General features: G+C 42.2%; 1 protein-coding gene across 1 annotated transcript in view; it reads right to left on the bottom strand.

The window, feature by feature from the left end:
* Positions 1–13,903, bottom strand: part of Inpp4a (inositol polyphosphate-4-phosphatase, type I, 107kDa) — a 133,685-nt gene extending 119,782 nt beyond the window's left edge. The window contains exon 1 of the mRNA XM_013019842.1: positions 13,839–13,903. The gene's annotated coding sequence lies outside the window, so the exon portion shown is untranslated. The remainder of the gene's footprint in view (positions 1–13,838) is intronic.
* Between the last annotated feature and the right edge of the window lie 6,225 nt (positions 13,904–20,128).

Here is a 20,128-nt window from a genome sequence, read left to right as displayed (position 1 = left end):
CAAAGAAACATAGGTCCCATGGTTTCCCTTATTTGCAATATCTAGTATATGTATGAGTCAAGCGGAAAAGGTCAGATAATGTGATGTCAGGAAAATCAACAGATTTTCTATAAAGCCAGCAAAAGCATAATTGGAGAAAGTGGGAAGTCCCTTCAATAAAAGGTAAGGACAGGAGGGAAAAACTGGGAGAGTGCAAGGGAAGGTATGACAATGTCCAAAAAGAAATGCACTCATCACCTGACTTATGTAACTGTAACCCCTCTGTACATCACCTTTATAATAATTTAAAAAATTTAAGTGCCAGGGAAACTGGTTATTTGTATTCAAAGGAAAGAAACTAGACTCCTATCTCTTGCTGTATTAAAAATGATTACTTCAAAATGGACCTAAATGTAAGACCTGAAACTATAAAGTTACAAAGAAATTCATTGGGAAATGATTCAGGAAGGACATCAGTCTTTGCAAAAGTTTTTGGTTATGACCCCAAAAGCACAGGCAACAAGAAGAAAATTGACAAATGAGATTCCATCAAACTAAAAAGAGATTCAGTAGAGCAGAGGAAACAACCAACAAAGTAGAGAAACAACCTACAGAATTGGAGAAAATGCCTGAAAACTAGTTGAACAAGGAATTAACATTCAGAAGGAACACAAATAACTCAACAGAAAAAAAAACTCAATAGATATTTCTTGAAACAGGATGTATACGTGGCCAACAAGCATATATAAAAATGCTCAGCATCACTGATCAGGAAAATGCAAATCAAAACCACAGTGAGAAGAATTTCACCCCAATTAGAATGGTTATTATCAAAGATAAAAACCTGCCTGTAAGACCCAGTACTCAGGAGGCTCAGGTGGAAGGGAGCACAAGACCAGCAAGGACAACATAATTGGATCTGTCTCAGAGAGACAGAGACACAAAAACACAGACACAAACAAAAAACATATGCTGGCCAGGATGCACTTTCATACACTGTGGAAATGTAAACTAGTACAGCCATTATGGAGAACAGTATAATGTCACCTAAAAAAAACTAGATCTGACATATGATCCAGCAACCCCACTATAGACTATACAATTCAAAGAAACTGTAATCAGTTATTGTGAAGAAGCATCTGCATATTGTGCCTACTGCAATACTACAAATGATCACAACAGCCAAGACATGGACTCAACCTAGGTACTTTTGAAAGTTGAATGAATACAGAAAATGTATATAGGCACAATGGAGTATTATTCAGCCATTAAAAGGGACTCGGGATGTGACTCAAGTGGTAGAGTGCTTGCCTAGTCCCTGAGTTCAATCCTTAGCATTGCCAAAAATAATAAACAGATAGATGATTGATAGATTTTTGTTATTTGCAACAATGAAGATGAAATGAGAAGAAATTATGTTAATAAGTCAGGCATAGATAGACAAAAAACATGTGTTGTCACATATAAGTAGGAGCTAAAAAGCTGATCTCAATCAGTAGCGATTAGAATATTGGCTACTAGAACCTGGGAAAGGGAAAGCGGCTGGAAAGAGAACACATATGGATACAGAGTACAGCTGGGTAGGATAACTTCTGTAACTACCCTACTCTGTAGCAGAGTAGGATAACTATGGTTGACAACCAATTGAATGTTTCAGAATTGTAGTGAGGACGTTAAACATTCCCAACAATAAGAAACGATAAATGTCTAAGATAACAGACAAGCCAATTACATTGCTGTAACCATTACACACAGTATACAGGTTCTGAAGAATAATGCTGTACACTATAAATATGTACAATTATTTACGTGCCAATTAGTTAGGCTCAGTATCTCACATCAGTAATTCCAGATATTTGGGAGGTAGAAATAGAAGGACAGCAGGGTGAAATTAGCCCAGGCAAAACAAGTAATAAAACTATCTCAAAGACGAAACAGAGACAAATGAAGAGAAGAAGGGGGAGGATGCACTCAAAATTCAATGTTTATCCTACAAAAATAAGAAAAGTGAATGGGATTGAAGGGATGGGTGAAAATGTTGAAAGGGGTGACATTGAGCAAGATACTCAACTCTCATAAACTGCTTTGTTGAATGATAACTCCTGTGTACAACTACTTAAAGATAATAAAAATATTTTAAACATTTTTTGGGGGGAAGAACTAACCAGGCATTGTGGCATACATTGGTAGGAGAATCATAGTTTAAGGCTGACCCAGGCAGAAAACATGAGAAGCTATCTGAAAACAACTAAAGCAAAAAGGGTTGGAGATGTGGCTCAAGTGGTAGAGCACCTGCCTAGCAAGCACAAGGCCTGAAGTTCAAATTCCAGCACTGCCAAAAATAAAAAGAGAACTAAAATGGGCTAAAATTAGGAGAAAAACAAATCATAGAAAAGGTAAGTGAAGAAGACAGGAAATGATATCCAGCCACCAGGAAGGAAACACCATCCAGACTTGAACCAGTGTGTATAAATTATTAGTGGGGGAAGCATGCTGGAGTACAGTGGTATCCATCTGTTCATAGGAAAAGGACAAGGCTTTGGATTGTATCATAAATCCTGCAATGTACTGGGAAGTGTCCACCAAGATCTCAGAAAGAGGGATGTGAGGACAGAGAGCAAGCTGGGGATCTGGGGAAAGGGTCTGCATGCCCTATGTAGGCCAAGAAGAGCATGATCTGCAATACCCATGCAACTCCCCTCTCCATTAACACCCCTGGGCACTTCAGGGCCTCTGACTCACAGGAGTTTCTGCTACTCTAGAAATCTACTGCTGAATCACTGCAGATGAGAGAAGTGAAAGGAGAAGAGGCAGGATTTCCAAGGCAACAAAGCAGGGAAGCAGGACTTCCCTAAATAGGCACTGTTGTGTGTTAGCCCAATGCTAACAGATCAAAAACACCCAACACTCCATCCATGCAGCCCTCAGGCACTATCAAACCTCCATTCTGCCATTGGAAAGGATGCTGTGTAGGACAGAAATGAAAGAATCCTTTCTCAACATGAACAGGAGGGAAGAGGGTAAGATTCAGGCATGACTGGACCAAGTTATTGGCACACTGGAAGTAAACCTAAATGAGACCGTTAGTTCTTCCCTCTAACCTGAGATGGGCATTATCTACCAGAGGGTGTTTCCCCCAAGACTAAAATCCACTCTCCCACTTCCATTTCCTTTTCCAAATCAGGGAAAGACTCAGGATACATTGACATTTCTTGGCACTTAATCTCATCCTCATTAGGTTTTATCATCATCCTATCACTATTTATTACCACCCAATTATGTGATGTGATCATTTCATTTGAGTTGTATATGGAGAACGCAATCAAAGCAATAACTAAGAACCGTGAAAATATTCAGCATTTTACCACATACAATCACAGATTTATATGCTTAACTTTTTTTAAGTGCTGGCTGGGTGCCTGTGGCTCACCCTTGTAACCCTAACTACTCAGGAGGCTGAGATCTGAAGATCATGGTTGGAAGCCAGCCAGGGCAGGGAAGTCCACAAGACTCTTATTTCCAATTAAGCACCAAAAAAAAAAAAAAAGCCAAAAGTAGAACTATGGCTCAAGTGGCAGAGCACCAGCCTTGAGCAGAAAAACTCAGGGATAGCACGCAGGCCCTAAGTTCAAGCCCCAGGTTTGGCACAAGCAAGCGTGCACACACACACACACACTCACTGACAATAGAAGACAGCTGGATCTGTGAGTGCCTGATTGAAAGCTGGTGGCATTCAGGTTCTACCTACTTGCTTCCCCCACCTCACCTTACATATATCCTTCTCCCAGACCTCTGCTGTTCTTCTCTTCTTAGCACCATCCTCCTCTGAAACATGTTATTTCCCCCGTACAGGTGCCCTGGGCAGGAGCCAGAGCTAAGATGTACTCTGGCCCATTGAGCACATATTAAAATAGGGGCAAAGGTGAGGGAAAGAGTTACAAAGGCTGTAAAATTGAACAAGTGACTATAACACCTCCAGCTGCACTGGTCTAGAAATGTCCTGAAGATCACAGATTTCCCTCACTCATATTAATCCCTTCCCCCTTCCCCCACTCTGTTGACTGAGGTTCATATCCTGACCTTTTTCTACCCATAATCCATTTTTCCCCTTTCCTCACAACAGAGGGGTATGACAAACATATCGTTTTTATTTGACCCATACTGACCCCTGCATCAAAAATGCATCTACCCTAAGGCAGCCAAGGTGACCTAGAAGCTGTCCTGTCATTGCTGAGGCAAAGGAACCCAGAAGGAATCACTGGTAGTCCTGGTTTCATTGGGGCGAGACTCAAATGAAGAGAATCTCTCCATCTTTCCCTGTTAAGAAGATACCCAGATCCATTAGGTGAAACAAAGGCTAGCAATACGCAGAGGACACTTGAAACTTCTGGTAATCAATACACTCTTGGCCACTGTCACTGTCACTCAAAGTAACCATACTGAGGACTCCCAACGTCATCAGGAGGTTCTGGCTTAGGTGGCAAAAGACCAAGAGACAACAAACCAGAGCAAGATCAGAGGTTCAGAACTTCCTGACTGCTATCCCCACAAGACCAGCTCCACCAGCCCATACCACTAAAGGTCCCTCTCATCTCAGCTCTGCAGTTCTGATGAAATTTCCATACCTGGGAGTTAAAAAAAATATCCAGTGTAGCCCCCTCCTCACAATAGGTTAGGATCTCCTGCACTCAACCCTAGGAGTGGTTTGATACTACTTTACCAAAAAACACATACACCCCATTCCAGTATTCAAGATAACAATGCACACAAGTAACTAAAAATTTACCAAAAACTGCTTACATCTCCTGAAAGAAACATACTAGGATATTTATTATTTCCCAAAAAGAACTTTAAAATGACCACTGCCATCTGTAACCTGGCTATGCACCCTCCTCATTCTGTCTCCTCCCCAGTGCTCCTCCCTGCTCATAATTAGTGCTAATAGGGTTAGAACTCTGTGCAAGGCTGTGCCTGAACAGTACGTAAGCTACTGCCATGAAGTATGTGTATGTGTGCATGTGCACGCACATGCACACTTGCACACTTGCACCTGCCAATACTGAAGCTTGAATTCAGGGACTAGGCACTGTCTGAGCTTTTCTGCTCAAGGCTGGTACTCTAACACTTGAGACACAATTCCACATCTGGCTCTTAGGTTATTAACTGGAGATAAGATTCTCATGGACTTTCCTGCCTGAGCTACCTTCGAACCATGATTCTCAGATCTCAGCCTCCTGAGTAGCAAGGATTACAGGTGAGAGCCACCAGCATCCAGCTTCTATGAGGCTTTAAAGTTGTCCAAGTAAAGGAAAAACTAGAAACTCAATTCACTACTTTTGGGGAGAATTTGGAGCACTGGTCCATTCTGATCTCCTCACATCACCACAATGGTAGCTGTTGCCGTATCAAACACAATGCGGGAGCTGTCCTTGTGAAAAGGTTGAAGCAGAGCAAGTCAGAGCAAGGCAAAGCCAGAGAGTGCCACCAACCACCACAGAAAACAATCACTTGAGCTGTCTCCAGGACAATTTATCAAATATTTCTCAAGTCTTTGACAACCATACTACTGAGGAATAGCAGAGCACACACACCCTACACACCAGAAGGGCCTTGAGGAGTGTCATGGGAACTCAAGTTAGAAGAGCTAGCCATCTTTAGATCTTCCAAACCTGAAAGACATCAAGCATGCTAGACCAGAAACAACCTTGGGCTGCTTCCCTTAATACTGAGTCCTACAGGAAGGGAATGAGACAGTCATACTCAGAGGAGCTAGAGGGCTGTATGTACAGGACCAGGAAAACTCATTGGGCAGATGAGCTGGGTCATGGGGAAAAAGAGAAAAGCTCCCACAGGTCCTTAAACACTTGCCAGGTTGTTCAGTTCACACTGTAGGCTGACCATCCTATATCTAGTCTCCCTTCTTTCTATCTGAGACCTACCCTCCCTAGGCTTCAGGAAAAGACAACCTCATCCAACTAGAATGAAATAAGGAGTTCTCCCACCTGGCCTTCCATCAACATCTCCAGAGGCCAGTTTAGCACAATTCTGGGGCCAAACCAGGGTATCTGATTCAGCAAGCTAGATGGGACCCAAAACAATGCATTTTTAACTGAAGTTCTCAGGTGTTAAAGAGGATGCTGGTCTGAAGACAACACTGTGTGAAGCACTAGCCTAAACCAATCGGCACACAGCATTCTCACAGCCCTCTGTTAGTGGACCAGGAAAGGTATGTGGCCCTCAGCTTCCACAGAGGGAAGGAAGGACTGGTATACATCGCAGAAGGAGACCCAGCTGGCATGTCTCCTTTCCTGCTCTTACTGAAGAGAAGCAAGGAAGCACCACGTTCCCAATGACTTAATGACCAGCTAAAAGCCATAAGGTGACTGAGCCTACAGAAAATCAGCAATGATGGCTGCAGAAAGGAGAGGAGAGAAGAATCTAGGTAGGTCCTTGATGAAAATGCTAAGCAGCTGATGAAGTAATGCCACTGTCTCATCTACAGTCAAAAGCATCCTAATGGCACACACACTAGTCCAAGGGTTCCTTGAATTGGGGGGTCCCTAATTCCTAATTGGATCTTGTTCCCCAGAAACACTAGGTGCCTAAATATGCTTCCTCCACAGTTCTAGAATTTATACTAGGTCATCTTTCTTAAAAATCCAGGTTAATGGGTTAACAAATGTATACCCTTTAAAATGCACATGTTAGAGGGAGAAAAAAAAGCAGTCTACATCTAGAGTGAAAAATCTGATCAGACAGCTCCTATATAACAGCAGCTGGTACCAGCAGCATGAAGGCTTTGCTTCAAGGTGGGGTGCAGGAAGGGGAAGAAGATACTGAGTAGTAGACCTGAGAATTCTACCTAGGAAAATACAACAAGAAGGATGCTTCAGGAACCTGAGGACTGGAGAATTGTCAAGTGTGTGAGATAGGGCTCTGGGAAGGAAAGGAGCTGGGAAAAGTAAATGATTTACTCCTGCAGAGTCCCCATCCCTCCTCCTAGAGGTCAGAGAACATTCTTAGTCTTCCTGACTTGATTCCAGCAAATGGATACCTTATTTTTATTAGGAAGTGACAGCTGAGCCAATGAAGTACCCTGTCATACAGATGTGTTTGCCTGGTCCAGGTCAGGGTTATAGGCAAACACCAGGAAACCATTAGGCTGGCTGGTAGACACCGACCTGATGACCATCACAGAACACAAGGAAGATGTAGGCAAAAGAAGAAAGAGGAGAAGAGCACAAAGAAGCCAGACCCTTGCTTCCCAAATCCAAGAAAGGGTTGGTTAGAGATTAGCCTTGCAGAGAAAAGGCTGATCTAGTCTCAAGTTTTGGGACTAGGCCATGTGCTTGCTCTAAGCACATGGTTGACTCATCATAAAAGCTCAGGTTCCTGTGGTTACTAAGCACCAGAGGCTGCTCCAAGCACTTGAAGAGTATGAATCTATCCCATACTCCAACAAACCTCTGTGATTGCTGCCACCATCAGCAGAGTTTTACAGATGGAGAAATGGCATGGAAAGATTAAGCTACTTGCCTAAAGTTTTGTAAGGCTATTTGAGGTCTCAGGAAGCACAGCTCCAGAGTGATGACAGATCTAGGAATAAAACTGATGCTTTTCAAAGATGTATATGCTCAATACATGACTGAATAAATAATTTGCTGATTTATAAAGTAAAAAATAATGAAAATAAAAATTATTCACACTGGAGAATCTAAGTATTTCTCATCCTTACACTGATACATAAAGCCCTTATTTTTAAATCCTGTGAAGGAAGTTCACTTACTCAATAGAAATGACCCTAGATCATGACAGACCTGAGTTTGAAGCCAGTGTGAACCCTCATGCTTCTTCCATGCCACAGCTTAAGACCACTCAGGAGATACCTGAAAGACCTTACCCAGGTCTGGAATGTAGTGGGTACTCAGAAAAGGTTAGGTTCCTGCTCCTTTAGGATTAAAAAAATAAATACTTAAAGAGCCTCCAGGCTGCCAAGAATCAAGCCCAAAGTCAAAATAACTTCTCTAGGAAGATCAAGAACAGGCAAAGGATATGAACAGGTAACTCCCAGAAGCTAGAATATAAATTAGCAAGGAAAGGTTTTCAATACTTTTGGCAATTTGGAAAATGTAATTAAAACAATAATGCCTTCTCTGCCCATTAGACTGACCACATTAACAAGACATATTCTGTTCAGTGCAGGCCAAGTCAGAGGGAAGTGGACAATTTTGTCAACTAATGGAAGGGGTATAAACTGAAAAAGCGTCCTAGTAGACAATTTGGTAAAGTCATCAGTTTAAAATTGCTCCTTGCCCCAGAAATCCTTCTAGAGATCTAAAAACTGAAATGAGTGTTAACAATGATGTGGTTCATAGATTCCAAGCCATTTTTAGATCAATAAATGTGAAACAATCTCAATGCTCATCAACAGATGGTTAAATAAATTGTCGTATGCCCACAATTTAGAGTGTAGACCCAAACACACAAAATGCCTATCAGTCCAGAAAAACTTCCAGAACATAGCATCAATTTTTTAAAAGTACAGAAATTATTGTACAACATGGCTATACTTCGGTTTACAATGGGAGTACTTAAAATAGGTCTAGAAGCAATGATGTAATGGATGGGGATATAGCTTGGTGGCAGAATACTTCCTTAGCACGTGTGAAACCCTGAGCTTGATCCTAGCGTGCATGCACGTGCGTGCGCATGCGCATGCACACACGCACACACACACACACACACACACACACACACACACACACACACACACAGTGAAAGCAATGACATTTAAGTAGCAATCAGCATACCTACTGCCCACATCTTGGTTTCTAACACTAGTCCCCACCAAAACGAACCAGGACTGTAGAAAATGAGCCCTAACCATAGCTGATTCCAGGGTTAGGGCAAGGAAAATACAAGCCAAGACTAGATTTTGTGCTAGAAAGAGAAGAAATTCTCAAAGAACGAGAGGGACAAGTCAAAAGAAACTAACAGCCAGCTGCAGGGGCTCCCACTGGCCAAATCTGGAGCAATTTGAGCAACACAATGCACAGTGAGTGTAATAAACTATGATCTGTTGAGTAAAGCAAAAATTCATGAATCCAGAGTTGTAAATCAAAAAGTAAATAAATATGGTAGAAAGAAAAGTTCTTTTCAGTATTATTCCAACTAATAAATGTAGAAGGAAATGAGGACTTAGTCAATTACCATCTGTCAATTCTTATAATGATTCAGATAAGAATCAAACATCAATGGATTATAAAACTAGTGGGTGAGAGAATGAGGAACAGCAGTGTATTAACATAGTCTCAAATTCTTCCTCTAGGAGATACATATCAATCATGAAGGGAAAATAACTTTTCAAGGATGTGAATACCATCCTAATCAAGTAATGAAAGTTAACAAGCCAAGTGAAGGGGATGGATAAAGCTTGGCATGTGTCCTTCGATTAAAAAAAAAAAAAACTAGCAAAACTGCAGCATCAGCAGTATTACTACCATACATAACCTGAATCTAATCACCAGGAAACCACAAGAAATCCAAACTGAAAGACATTATCTAAAAACAAGGCAGTAGTCTTGAATGTCAGTGTCATGAAAACAAAGAAAGATTCAGGAACTGTTCCAGACTAAAGAAGACAAGAGATGGTACAACATAGTACCACAAAAGAGTTAGGGGTTTTCTTTTGCCATAAATGAGCTAAGAATTTTCTTTTGCTAAAAAGAACCTTATTGGAGCAACTGGCAAGATCTGAAAAGGACCTTACATTAAAAAATAGCATTTTCTTAACGTTAATTTTCCTGTCTTGTGATATAAGAGAGTATCTTTGTTTTTAGGAAACATACAACAAATATTTGGTGCTATAAGGGCACAGAGGCTGCAAACTGTCACTAAATATTGAAGAGAAGAATAAAAGAAATATAAGAAAATGTTAATATTATAAAAATCTAGATAAAGGGTATCTGTGAATTCCTTACACTATCCTTGACCTTTTTTTTTTTTTTTGGTCCCAGTCCTAGGGTTTGAACTCAGGCCCTGGGTACTGTCCCTGAGCTTTTGTGCTCAAGACTAGCTCTCTAAAACTTGAGTCACAGTTCCATTTCTGGATTTTTGGTGGTTAATTGGATATAAGAGTCTCACAGGCCTTCCCAGGCTGGCTTCAAACCATCATCCTCAGATCTCAGCCTCCTGAGTAGCTAATATTACAGGCAGTGCCCAGCTTATTCTTGCCAACTTTTTAATGATCTGAAATCAAAATACAAAAATAAAAATAAAAAGTAGGAGAGCTAAGTATGCATATGCTTAGAAATATAGGTAAATTCCTGAGGATGATAAAACTGTCCTTACAAACAGAGAGACAGGCAGGCAAAATACAACAAGCCTGGTTGATATGTTCGCCCCAAAGTAGGCTCTGCTCACGGAACTTCTGCTGCCACACAATCGGGGGTGGAGGGGAAAAGGAAGCTATAATTTTATTTTTTTTTATAAGTCATGGAGCTTGAATTCAGGGCCTGAGCACTGTCCTTGAGCTTTTTTGCTCAAGGCTAGCACTCTATCACTGAACCACAGCTCCACTTCAGCTTTTTAGGTGGTTAATTAGAGAGAAGAGTCTCATAAACTTTCCTGCTAGCTTTGAACCTCAATCCTCAAATATTAGCTGTCTGAGTAACTAGGATTATAGGCATGAGCCACTGGCACCCGGCTTCACTTTATTTTTGTGGAAATACCAGGCTCGAACTCAAGGCCTTGGGCTCTTACTCAGCTTTCTCATCCACAGCTGGCACTCAAGTCAGACCTTCATTCTGTATCCCTCACCAACACATGAATTAAGTTCTACAAAGAACCAGTGATATAATCAAGCCTTCTTCACTGCAGACTTGTGCTATTTTTTCAAAGCCTTCTGATACTATAAACAGTTGATGATGCTTTGGGAACTTTTCTGGAATATATGTTAACAAGGAGGAGTTCTTAATTAAGAAGCACAAATAGGATAAAACAGTCTTAGTTGGAAGTTCCTGCTCTAATCTGCTGGATTATTTATTTATTGCCAGTCCTGTGGCTTGAATTTAGGACCTAACACTGTTCCTGAGCTGTTTTTGCTCAAGGCTAGCACACTACCACATGAGCCACAGTTCCAGTTCCAGTTTTTTTTTAGTGGTTAATAGGAGATAAGAATCTCACAGACTCTCCTGCCTGGGTTGGCTTTGAACCACAGTCCTTATATCTCCACCTCCTGAGTAGCTAGGATTACAGGCTTGAATCACCAGCACAGGGCTTACTGAAATGATTGAGATGTTCTACCACTAGGTGGTGACAGGGTTAGGTGATCCCAGTGTTTTCCCAACCCATTTCTATGGTGAATTCCCAGGGATGCTGACTATAAATGCTCCAGATAGGCAGCCAGCTAAAGAGACTTGTTGGACCAGTAGTTCTCTATCATACATACCATCTCTCTGCTGCTGTTCTACCACTTAGCAAAAGCGCGCATATATATATATATATATATATATATATATGTATGTATGTATATATGTATATACATATATATATATACATTACTTCATTTCATCATTTCCTTAAGGTGACCTTTTTAAAAGTACTAATATTTATTTTAACAGTAATATTACAAAAGATCTAGTTTCCACAACAATAGAATAAGCTAAGGTCTGTCCTGAGTATAAGTCTGCATAGGAAAGGCTTAGCTAAGTAAATGAATAATTTGAGATGGAAGATGACAAATGAAAAACAAGTTGAAAAGATACCATAGCTGGGTAAGTACAGCTAATTCTATCAGAAAGCTCAGCACAAATGCAGGCCTCCTTTCTCTTTGAATTTATCCAGCATCCAGGTCTTTAATACCTGCCTTTGAGCCAGACCCTGCCAGTGACTTTAGCTTGTTGCTAGAGTGTTTGCAAGACACTACAGGGATCAAGGCCCAGAGCAGCTCTGTTCACATGCAATGCCACTACTGGAAAGTTATCATGGTCTCCAGTCACTGACATTCCAGTAGAACCACCACATTGACTCCCTACATGGATACCAGCTAAAGAGACCAAAGAATGCCCAAAACAAAGGCTCTAGCCTAAATCAAAAGATAAAATCTCTATTAAAGATTGTTTTCAATCATAGAAAAATTAGGCTTAGGGCTGGGAAGGTGGCTCAGAGGTAGAGCACTTGCCTTGCATGCATGAGGCCCTGGGTTCAATTCCTCAGCACCACATAAGCAAAAAAAAAAAAAAAAAAAGCCGGAAGTGGCGCTGTGGCTCAAGTGGCAGAGTGCTAGCCTTGAGCTGAAGACTAAGGGACAGCGCCCAGGCCCAGAATTCAGGCCCCACAACCAGACCCCCCCCAAAAAAAAAGAAAAAGGAAAAATTAGGTTTAATTCTAGGATAATCTACATCTTAGACTGTGTATCGATACTGAAGCCAGCTAGATTTCAAAACAAACTCAGCAAAGGAGGATCTGTTTCATCTTTTAAAAATGAGAACATTAGCTGGGCATCGGTAGCTCCCACGATAATCCTAGCTACTCAGGAGGCTGAGATCTGAGGATTGCAGTTTAAAGACAGCCCAGGCAGGAATGTCTGTGAGATTCTTATCTCCAACTAACAACCAGAAAAACTGGAAGTGGTGCTATGGCTAAGTGGTAGAGCACTAGCCTTGAGTGAAAGAGAAAGAGCTCAGGGACAGCACCCAGACCCTGAGTTCAAGCCCCACAACCAACAAAAACAAAAAACAAAAAAACAAGGGGTAGGGGCGCATTACCAGAGTTTGCATGTGATACAAGCCAGAATTCACACTCAGGTCAGGCTGCTCTGTCCCTTTACCTAGCCCCAGGAGTGTCCCCATATTCCACACAATCCACTGTAAACACAGAGGAACCAGCCAAAATTCCACTGGAACACACCAACATCCAGCGCCAATGCCCCCTTCCCCCTCTTTGGTTCCGATACCCTAATGGGCAGGTGACAAATCACATTCTACCTTTTAGCAATCTCTCAATACAAAACCCATTCAGAGGCAAAGCAAAAGACTAGATGATAGGTTTTATAACTGCCTACACTTTTTTGGTACCCAGAGGAATATTTGCATGACCTGTCAACTCTGGGCAGGAGGAACCCATCATTATGTAATGTCAGAGGGCAGGCTACAAGGGGGGTAGGGAAGTGGAGCCCATCAACACTGCTCTCCCTCTCCTACAAAGATTATAAATTTACGTCTGACATTTTGAGTGTTTCAGTCTTCTATGGCCTACACATTTCACGACTGGCTTTCAAAAGACAAACACAGATCCCAGCAAATCTCTCAGGCCTCAATTAACTGACTGGCAAAACCAAAGAGAAATAGAAACATAAAAAGCTAAAATTCAAGAAACGCTATATCGGGGCTTATGGACGGGAAGAAAAGGAAGGAGAGTTAGAAGATGGAAACCCAGTTCCTAAGCCAAGTCGCACGTTTATTTTTACATGATTCTGTTGACACTCAAAACAGAGCGAGGCCTTCAGGGTCTGGAGTCCCTGGATCCAACCCCGGAGACGCACCAGGCAGGCGCAGCGACCCAGGCAGGCGCAGCGACCCAGGCACCGGGCCCTGCGCCCAGCATCCTGCAACTCCCGCCAGCCCCGGGCGACCCGTCCTTCTGTGGGTACCGGTCGGCCCGGCTCCGACTGTTCTCCACAGACGCCACCGTCAGCGAACTGCTAGGCTGTGCATTTCCATGACAACCACAGGCGCCGTCCCGGTCCGGCCCAGCAGGGAACCGAGATGCGCTCCCCGCACCCAGGTCCGTCCTGGCTGCGGGCTTCCAGCCGCCGCCGCGCGGCTCAGGCCCGGCCCGGACCGACCCGGCCCACTTACCTGGCGCGCCCTGGCCCGTGGCACCCGTCGCCCGGCTGTCCTGCGTCGCTCCGGGCGATGCGCTCGGGCCTAGCCGCAACAGCGTCACTGCGTGGTGGGGAAGTCTGGAGGGAACTCAGGGGCTGGTCCTCCAGCCCCGGCCCGCGGCGCAGGCTCCGGCCGCGAACCCACTGCCCGTGCGCAGCCTGAACTCAGCCACCACCACAGCCGCCGTCGCTCTAGAAGCCGCGCGCGGCCCCGCCCAAGCCCCGCCCACTCTCCGCGCATGCGCACCCCGCGATCCTTGGTGGGCGCGCGGGCCCCGCCCCCGGCTGGATCCGCCTCCTCCGGCAGCAGAGGTGGGTGGCCCCTAAGCGGGCGCTGATTTCGGATCCCACGTTCTGTGACCGCGTCACCTGCAGGGAATTTTGAACTACTGAACTAAACGACAGCCTTGGTCCACCGGGAAAAAGCTTCCTTAGAGGAGCCGCCACCCTGAGACGCGCTCAGGCTGTTGGCCCTGTGGATGAGGATGCTTCCGAACGAAGATGTAATGAATCACACCCAGGCATGGTTAACAACGGGAAACAAACAAAAATTAAAACCTCAGGACTCGGGAAACAGATTGCAACAAGAAGAGATGGATAACATCCTGAGTGTCTGACCTCCTGGGCCTCTTTTGACATATATGCATGAATGTGTGTTTATAGATCCCAACACATAGAAAGTCCTTCCATTTCTCCCCCAAATTCTGTCTTTCGACCAGCAGACAAAAACAGAATAGTCAGAAGTGTGGGAAGAAATGAATCTTATTTTATTCTGCTTTATCTTTATTTATGTTTCTGAGACACACTCTAAAGACATCCCAAAGGAAGTCCCAAAGGCTAAAGAACATGAAAAAGTAACTCAATCCATTTAAAGAAAAAATAAAAGATAATTTTAAAGACAGTTTGTAATACTTTTCTTCTCTCTAAGTTAAAAGACAACTGAGCCAGGCAATGGTGGTTCACACGTATAATCCTAGCTACTCAGGAGGCTGAGTTCTGAGGATTGTGGTTCAAAGTCAGCCCTGGCAGGAAAACTTGTGAGACTCTTATTTCCAATTAATCACCAGAAAACTGGAAGTAGAGCTGTGGCTCAAAGTGGTAGAGCACTAGACTTGGAGTGCAAAAGCTCAGGGACAGTGCCCAGGCTCTGAGTTCAAGCCCCAGGAACAAAAACAAACAAAAAACCCACCTAAATAATTAAAGGGAATCAAAGTCACACAAAGAAATACTAGAAGGGAAATTAGATTTTTTATTTATTATTAATTTTTTGCAGGTCCTGAGGCTTGAACTCTGGGCCTGTGCTCTGTCCCTGAGCCTTTTTTGCTCAAGACTAGTGCTCTACAAGTTTAGTCACAGATACACTTCCAGCTTTTCCTGTGATTAATTGGAGATATGAGTCTCATAGACTTTCCTGCTCAGGCTGGCCTGGAACCATGATCCTCGAATCTCAGCCTCATGAGTAGTTAGGATTACAGGCGTGAGCTACCAGCAGCCTTGCTAGAAAAATACTTTGAGAAAAAGAAATGATACTGAACTGCCAGTACCTCCCCCATTTTCCAATGCCTTGCATTTAGCAAACAATGACACAGTTTTGTTGAGACTGCTGGTTCTCTAATCTGGCTATATGCTAGGATCATTTCAAGCGCTGCTCCAGACAGATTAAGTCAGCATCGCTGAAGGAAGGGGCTCAAACTTTACAATTTTATAAAGATTTACTGGATGCTTGTTTTTTTTTGGGGGGGGGTCCAGTCGTGGGGCCTGAACTCTGGGCCTGGGCACTGTCTCTTCAGCTTAAGGCTAGTACCCTACCACTTGAGCCACAGTGCCACTTCCGGCTTTTTTTCTTTTTGCTTATGTGGTGCTGAGGAATCGAACCGAGGGCCTCAGGCATACAAGGCAAGCGCTCTACCACTGAGCCACCTTCCCAGCCCCAGATGATTTTTTTTACATGAAGCAGGACTGTAAATCATTCATTTAGCTAATTGCTTCACCTTGTCCTTGTTGACTAGTCCCAAGATAAACCCAAATTCACTATTTGAACTGAATTCAATTTAGCAAGTATTTTTATATCCACTTCATGTTAACCTCTGCAGAAAAACCTTTGCTACTCAAACATGTCTTATAGACCAGCAACTTCAGCAGCACCAGAGAATGCCAGGCCCTACCACAGACATACTGAATCACTATTGGCATTTAACAAGGTCCTCATGTACCCTTATGGTCTGAGAAACACACACTCACCTAATTGTTACTTTACATTGAATTTCATTTCCTTTATTAGTCACTCTATTTCAGCTTGCTTTCTCTTCTCTGGCTAAAATGAAGCATTTAATTTGAAGTAGGTTGAGAATAGGCAGAGATAAAATGAGATGAGATAGCAGTATAGTGGATTTGCTGAGCAAAAGGAAGAGGTGAGGTCTGATTAGCTCTTGGAGAGATAGAAGCATTTCTTAGCACTCCAAGGAATAGAGTATGAGAGGCTGTTGGGATGGGCTATTCTGAAAGAAATATCTTTTGTTTCTGATACTGCCAATTCCCTGGGAATGACCCAGGTGTGCTGGAAGGATTCTGTGGTCTTATGTGTGTGTGTTGAAGCAGGTTTGTTTGTCAGGGTGCATGCTGGCATTGTGCCTTTCCATTAGGATTAACCTCATGCTATGGGATCCAGGAAGAGTGGGGCTTTTAGTTATTTCATTCTTGGGCAGTACAGAGATTTGAACTCAGGGCCTCATGTTTGGTAAGCAAATTCTCTACCACTCAAGCCTTTTATGCTTTAGTTGTTTCTCAGATAGAGTCTCACATTTTTGCTTGCGTCCACCCTGGACCACAATCCTCTTATCCCTGTCTCCTACCCCCAGTACCTGGGATTCTAGATGTGCACTATGCTGTATGTGAGTGTGAATGTGTATGTGTATGTGTATGTGTGTGTGTGTGCGTGTGTGTGTGTGTGTTTCTTTTAAAGAAAATCTCAGCCTCTCACTGGGATTACAGGCATATATCACCATTTTTAAGGACTGGCCCTTAGGAGACACAGATCAACCATGGATGTTGTTGTTTTTCTAATTAACTTCACAAAAGAAACCTCTTCTTGAAGTGCTTTAGTCTGTTGACTACAATCTGTAGAGGGAAATGTAGTCACACCTCAACCAAACACATGGAGATAAGTATGTAATAAGCACAACTGCCATGGAGCAATTCTAAGAATAGTGTCATCTGTTATTTTCTATTGTATTTCCTCAAATCTTGTCATTTGATTGATTTCATTCAAGAATAGATTGCAACCCACGAATTTCTTTTTAAGTTTCCCAGAGACATAGTAAATTTGCAAGGAAAGCATTTGGATGAATTTTGCTTGGACTCACAAAAGCTGATTCATAATTTAGTTGATTGTGTTAAATTGCATAATTTAGCATTGTGGCTAAATGTGCATTTCCAGGGTTGGGTGTGGTGGTACACATCTGTAATCCCAGCTCTTTGAGAGGCAGAAGGAGAATCTGGTCTAAGGCAAGGCCCAGGCTAAAAACAAGAGGTTCAGCTTGAAAAAATAATGAAAGCAAAATAGCTAGGAGTGTGCTTTCTTGTGACAGAGTGTCTGTCTAGCAAGAACAGGGCTCTGAGTTCAAATCCCTGTAAGCATGGTTTCCAGGATTCCTGCCCAATTTCAAAACTATCTGTTCCCAAGTTACTTCATGTTGCTAAGCCTCAGTTTCCCATCTGAAAATGATATCATTTAAAGATCCATGCTTCTCCTCATTGCATATCCTTGTCTGAGTTTACCTTGGCTGTCCCACAGGTAGCAGTAACTGAGAAGCCTCTGGATACTAGACACTAAGTACAATGATGGACAGAGTGCATTATGGGAGCTTGAGAACAGGATAGGACCTCAGAATCACTGAGGCTCAGGAGGCAGGTTTGGAAGACATGTACAAACATAATCCTTACTTGCTGACACAGGAAGCAAAGTACTTTTTGACACAGTAAAAGGAAAATCTTTAAAAGATCTTTACAACTAGTATTTTTAAAACTGCATGTGTTTAATGTATAAAATTTGATGAGTTTGCAAATATGCATACATGTGTATTATCATTGCCATACCTAAGGTAATAAACTCTCCTCCAAAATTCCCTGATGTTGAATTAAAATTAAAACTTTTCAATTTTTCAAATTTAAAATTGAATTTGTTAACTACCTAAGAGTTAACTAAAGAGGTGTAGGACCTCTACGATGAAAACTTAAAAAACCTGAAAAGGAAATTAAAGCAGAACTTAGGAAGTGGAAAAACCTCCCATGCTCCTGGATTGGGAGGATTAACATCGTGAAAATAGCAATACTTCCAAAGGCTATCTACAAATTCAATACGATACCTATCAATATTCCAACCTCATTCTTCGATGAAATAGAAGAAGCAACTCAAAAATTCATATGGAACAATAAAAGACCCCAAATAGCAAAAACGATCCTCAACAGAAAGAACAGTGCTGGAGGAATATCAATACCAAATTTCAAACTCTATTACAAAGACATAGTAATCAAAACTGGCACAAGAACAGACCTGAGGACCAGTGGAATAGAACTGAACCAGAAATGAACCGACAGACCTATAGCCAACTAATCTTCGATAAGGGAACTAAAAAAATAGAATGGAAGAAAGACAGTCTCATCAGTAAATGGTGCTGGCAAAATTGGTTAAACACCTGTAGAAAACTAAAGCTAGATCCCTATATATCACCCTGCACCAGAATCAACTCCAAATGGAACAAAGACCTCGAAGTAAAAGCAGACCCTTGAAAACATTACAGGATGGAATAGGAGAAACTCTAGGGTTTTTTGGCGCAGGCCAACATTTTCTCTTTTTTTTTCTTTCCTTTTTTCTTTTTCAAAATTTTCTTAATAGAGACCCAGAAACACAACAAATCAAAGAAACGTTGGACAAATGGGAGTGTGTGAAAACTGCAGAGCTTCTGCATGGCAAAGGACATAGCTAGTAAGATCAATAGAAAGTCCATGGATTGGGAGAAGATCTTCATTAGCCATACAACAGACAATAATCAAGAACTCTAACAACAACCGATGCTAGAGGGGATGTGGCCAAAAGGGAACCTTACTACATTGTTGTTAGGATGGTAAACTTGTTCAAGCATTTTGGAAAACAGTATAGAGGTTCCTCAAAAGACTCCACATAGAGCTCCTCTATGACCCAGCAATCCCATTTTTGAGCATTTACCCAAATGATCACAACCAAGACCATACTAAAACTACCAGCACAACTGTGTTTATTGCAATAATATTTACCATAGCTAAGATATGGGACCAACCCAGATGCCCCTCAGTAGATGAACAGATCAAGAAAATGTGGTGTATACACACACACACACACACACACACACACACACACACACACAGTGGATTTCTATGCCTCCATCAGAAAGAATGACATCACCCCATTTGTCAGGAAATGGAAAGACTTGGAAAAAATTATATTAAGTGAAGTAAGCCAGGCCCAAAGAAACATAGGTCCCATGGTTTCCTTTATTTGCAATAACAAGTGTATGTCTAGGACAAGCAGAAAAGGTCAAAAGCTATTTACATATGACCATATAAGATGATGTTAAGTGAAATGAAGCACAAGATAGGGACACAAGTGTTTTTTTTCTTGCTTACTATTGTTTTTACTGTATTTATAATGTACTATGTGGTGGTTTTTTTTGTTTCTTTGGTATGTTCCTCCCCTACAATATAACCCCTGTTTTTCACTGTATTTGATTCTAGTGCCCTGCATCTTGTATATACATTTTTCTAATTTGGGGAGGGGAAGGGAAAAAGCAAGATGCTTAAATAGGGATACAGGTTGACCCATTGTAACAATGAGATGTACAAGATACTATGTTGAAAATGAACTTTACAACTTCAGGGGTGGGGGCGAGCGTGGGGGTGGGGAGGGAAGGGAGAGGGAGGGTAAGAGATAAGAAAAGGAGGGGGAGGGCTGGGAAGGTGGCTTAGTGGTAGAGCGATTGCCTTGCATGAATGAGGCCCTGGGTTCAATTCCTCAGCACCACATAAGGAAAAAGAAAAAAAAGCTGGAAGTGGTGCTGTGGCTCAAGTGGTAGAGTGCTAGCCTTGAGCTGAAGAGCTGAGGGACAGCTTAAGAAAAAAAAAAAAAAAGGAGGGGGAACAATGCTCAATAGGAAATGTCCTCATTACCTTACTCATGAAATTGTAACTCCTCTGTACAGTATCTTTACAATAAAAAATACATATTTTGTG

The sequence above is a fragment of the Dipodomys ordii genome, unplaced genomic scaffold (genome assembly GCF_000151885.1).
Source record: "Dipodomys ordii isolate 6190 unplaced genomic scaffold, Dord_2.0 Scaffold47, whole genome shotgun sequence".
Taxonomy (NCBI): domain Eukaryota; kingdom Metazoa; phylum Chordata; class Mammalia; order Rodentia; family Heteromyidae; genus Dipodomys; species Dipodomys ordii.
The sequence above is the reverse complement of the archived record's forward strand: the minus strand, read 5'-3'. Positions and strand labels throughout refer to the sequence as shown.